We start from the raw sequence: 4,148 nt of genomic DNA on the forward strand, positions 1-4,148 counted from the left end.
ACCAGCAGCTGCCCTACCACCTAACCACAACCTCTGCCTAAGGGAGGCCCCCAAAATTGTGTGTGTTGCATATGCCCAGGGAGTGCAAGGAAGTGTGAGCATAGAAGAGCACTTGCAGCCCTGTATCCCACAGGTTAGAGCAAACCAAGGGTCAATAGGACTTTCCTTCCAGAACCATCATGGTTTTTCCCCACAGGGACTAAAAAGAAGAGACTGGAGCTGATCCTTGGTACACGAACTAGAGAGCTTCACATGCAGGTCCATCCACACACACATTCTTCATTTTTGAGCAGAGAAGACATGATTCAAATACCTGCTGGCTTGGGGCAATCCCAGTTCTCACGTTATGTAGTGGACCAAGATGTTACTTTTTTCCTGCCATTTTGCTTGGTTACATCAAGCCTACAGGGCATTTTTGACTACTAGAAGTGCATTGAAGTATACCTAAAGGCTATGTTTTTCTGTGGTATGTTCTCAAGGTGATAAATACAGGAGAAGCCTTTGACTAGTTCCAACAAACTGCAGTGTTTCAAGCTCAAGCAAAACACATCACCTTGAACAGCTGTATGTACAGCCTAATTTAACCCCCCAATGAAGCAGGCACATGAATAAAGAACTATACCCCTACAGCCAGTAACTGTTGTCACTTGCATTGCTTTAATGGTCATCAGAAAAACAATAGTGATTAATTGGCAATTGTAAAAGCAACTAAAAGCATGACCCTTTCTCAGTAAAAATGACCCCTGACAGATGATAATTTTTGATAACAATTACTGTGTTTAACTAATGACTGCATCTCTTAAACAACTCTAATTCTTATTTAATTCCAGTTAGACAAATTTAAGCCATAAAAGTGATCTTTCCTCAATACACCTTCACCACATGAGCTATGTGATTACATTTAGCCTATATATCTATACCCAAGAGCTGAGGTCAAATGATTACTATGATCACTAGTCCTTTAACTAAATAAAAGCTGCATGTTTACATGTCTTAGCAATGATTTAAGTGCTCTATTTCTCTTGTCAAAATACCCATGTCAACTTCCAGATGGCTTCCTGGTCTGTGGCACAAGTTTTTTCATGCTAGTAACCACAGATGATACAATCAGCCTCCTTGTCATGGTTGGAGCTGTCAATGCCTTGCTCATGAAGCTCTTTGAGGAAGATGTTTGGCTGCTCTGCCTGAGTTTCAGTGCCAGCTAATGTGTGCATATAGGTGCTGTTGGTCAGGAAACAGGCAGAGTTAACTCCACTGATGGCCATCTCGGAGGCTGAAAAGATCAGAGGTCCAAAAGAAAAAAAAAAAAAAAAGCAGCTGAGTTACATAGCTTAGATTTGTTCTGATCTTTAAACAAGCACCAGCATTTCTATTTGCAAGACTAAAAACTTCAACTTGGAATGAAAGTGCTGAGATGATTGCTTTTGGTAAGCTTTGGGAAACAACTGATCTAGCAACAAGGCACTGTCAACAGTAAAATATTTTCCATTAACCATAGGAGAGATAGGTTGACCATTTTGTGTGTCTATATGCACCTTTATTTTTAAATTAAGGCAATAATGATGGAGTCAGATAGTCTACTTCAGGTCATGGGTTGCTCACTGGATGAAATGGGAGCAGTCTTAAAACCCTTGGGCTGCCACATGAAAAAGGCAGCACTGCTGGCTGGGGGCCAGCTCCTGGATTTTATTGTATGTATGCACTGTGAATAGTATAGGCATTGGCCCATTTTGCTGAGGCACTTCAAGTACCGTTGAAAGATAAACAACAGTTTTATGTTCTACTGCTGTCTGTCCAGTGGGGTCACATTGTGCAACATAGGGTTTGTGTTAAGATGATACCTGTTTACTGTTTTAAAAAAGTTGCATCTTCCCACAAATATTGGATACATGTCACATTTACTACCCCAAGCTGAAATAGCAATGCTCAGGCCCTTGTGATAGTTTCAAAGCTAACATGATTTCTCATTCAGCAGTTTGCTAGCCCAGCACTAGCTCTCATAATATCACATATGCCAAGGTTGTCACACATACCAAGAGAAACTTTTCTTTCTTCCTTTTTTAAAACACAAGAGACAGACCCTCCCATCCTTGTGATCAAATGTGACTGAGAAATACTCACCATTTCAAACAGCCAGTTCCTTTTTGCCAACAAGCTGTGTTGTCCAGGAAAACCCAGTGGCAGTGCCACATACTTCATACAGTCTACTTCTGAGGAATGGAAAGTCATAACCCTTGGGAAACAAAGATGAGGAAAAAACAAATGGTGTCTTAGGTTACATCATGGCAACTGTAAGATGAAGAAATAGTCAGCCAGTGAAGGTCAATACAAACACTTCAAACTCTTCCTGCCGTAAGGGAGAAGAAAAAAGTATAACAAGAAAACTATTCATTACACAATAAACACTTGTAAATTAATGAATAGATGCAGCAATATAGCAGCAGTAAACCATGGATACTACCTTGTTGCACATGGGTTTGCAGTACTGAGCATTGTCAGTGGTGACACACACCAGCCCACCGTTTCTAGGGGCTACTGGGAATGGGCACTGGGAATGAGGTAGCTGCTTGCAAAGTTTTGAGTGGATTACAGAGGAAAAAAGAGAGCAAGAAAACAACATACGAGAGTGAAAGTAAGTATAAGAATCTTCCTTTTCTCAAGCAAAACACAGGCATACTCGTTGACCAGAGTATGGGTGATAACTGCCCCCACTAGCCAAGTGTCAAATAAGCATATTTGTTTGTTTAAAACCTTCTTTCTTTTCTTTTCTTTTTTTCTTTTTTTTGGCAACACCCAATTTTTCCATCACTTGTCACTCACTGTGACAACAAAGTCACTCTCAGCCCCACTCACACTTTAAAAGTGGCTGAAAGTGGCATTTGCATTCGCAGCACTGGCATTCAATACTATTGCGGCCAAAACTATCTAAGTATCTCCTAGAAAAATATGACTGACATGCCTGCTCCCAGGCACTGAAGAGGCTCCTGATGGCAGGCAGAGCAGGCTCTGCTGCCTCTGCAGCTCTGTGCTGTGGCCCAGCATGGGCAGCTGGGCTGCAGGGCTGGTGGGACTCCAGGCACTGGTGCTGCCCTGCCTCCCAGATGCCTGCCAGAACAGTGGTTAAGCACCTTGCTTTCTGACTTGTTGCTCAGATGTCTTTTATCTCCCCCCCACCCCCCACCCTTCCGCACCCAAGAAAGGCAGACACTTAGCTCACTCTGACTGTTGGTAAAAAAAAATTCTTAGTGGTTCTCCACTGCCACTTTGTTCAACACTGAGTAAAGAGGAGCAAGGGTTCGGGAGGGGCCTCACATTTCTCTTGAACAGGGTGCAGGAGATCAAGTGTTTCTTGCAGTGTCCAGGCAAGCAAATTGATTTAAGTTTTTTCACCCTTGGCAATCATTTCATGAAAGCAGTTTGAATATTTCTATGGAGTTAGGGGAGAAAAAAGGTAAGTTGAAGAGGAAAGGCCTTGGAATTAATTTATGAAAGTCATCAGATACTTTTTCCTTATTTAAAAAAATAATACAGAACAAGAACCATCTTGAAAATTACGTAGCTTTAAATAACACTAATTTCCCCAGAATGTTTTTGGAAGAAATCAGGTAACTTTTTTTTTAAAACAGTGGCTAGATAGGGCTTTTCCATTATACTGAGTTAAAGAGGAAGGCCTGATATGGGTTGGGGTTTTCTTTCCTATATATGAAAGTGTGCCTCTGTAAACAACCGTTGTGTCTTCTTTCTGTCCAAAATATTGGTTTGTTATTCTTATCTTCTGAATGCTGGTATCTCAGAGTGTGTGTGTGTGTGTGTGTGTGTGTGTGTGTGTGTTCCTGTACTTTTATCTGCCTATAGGAATATGTTTCAGTCCATACATGTGTGTCTATGCACATATGTGTATAGTGGTGGTGAACGCCACAACTGAATCACAAGTATGTGCCATCATTATAATGGGCACCAGTTACTTTGAACTTACACAGACACAAGAAAAACAGCAAGTCAAATTTTCAGTTGCAGCTGATAAAGCACTAGCCAGAAATGGCTAACTCTGCTTCTTGGGATGAAGCTTACAGAAACATTGTTGAAAGTGATGGGCATCAGTCATAGAAAAAAAAAAAAAAAAATCACTGTAGCGCTGCTGGGGGTTG

General features: G+C 41.3%; 2 long non-coding RNA genes across 2 annotated transcripts in view; both read right to left on the reverse strand.

Annotated features, from left to right (window-relative positions):
* Positions 1-645: 645 nt before the first annotated feature.
* On the reverse strand, positions 646-2,568 carry LOC113483400. The gene is made up of 3 exons (XR_003399025.1): positions 2,462-2,568; positions 2,122-2,233; positions 646-1,273 (listed from the first exon to the last, which is right to left on the reverse strand). It is a non-coding gene; the product is annotated as an uncharacterized LOC113483400 (long non-coding RNA).
* A 750-nt stretch (positions 2,569-3,318) lies between these two features.
* The window catches only part of LOC113483399, a 3,957-nt gene continuing 3,127 nt past the window's right edge, over positions 3,319-4,148 (reverse strand). The window contains exon 3 of the long non-coding RNA XR_003399024.1: positions 3,319-3,427. This is a non-coding gene — a long non-coding RNA (uncharacterized LOC113483399). The remainder of the gene's footprint in view (positions 3,428-4,148) is intronic.

This window comes from Athene cunicularia (assembly GCF_003259725.1).
Source record: "Athene cunicularia isolate RWA chromosome 9 unlocalized genomic scaffold, athCun1 chr9_part1, whole genome shotgun sequence".
Classification (NCBI taxonomy): Eukaryota; Metazoa; Chordata; class Aves; order Strigiformes; family Strigidae; genus Athene; species Athene cunicularia.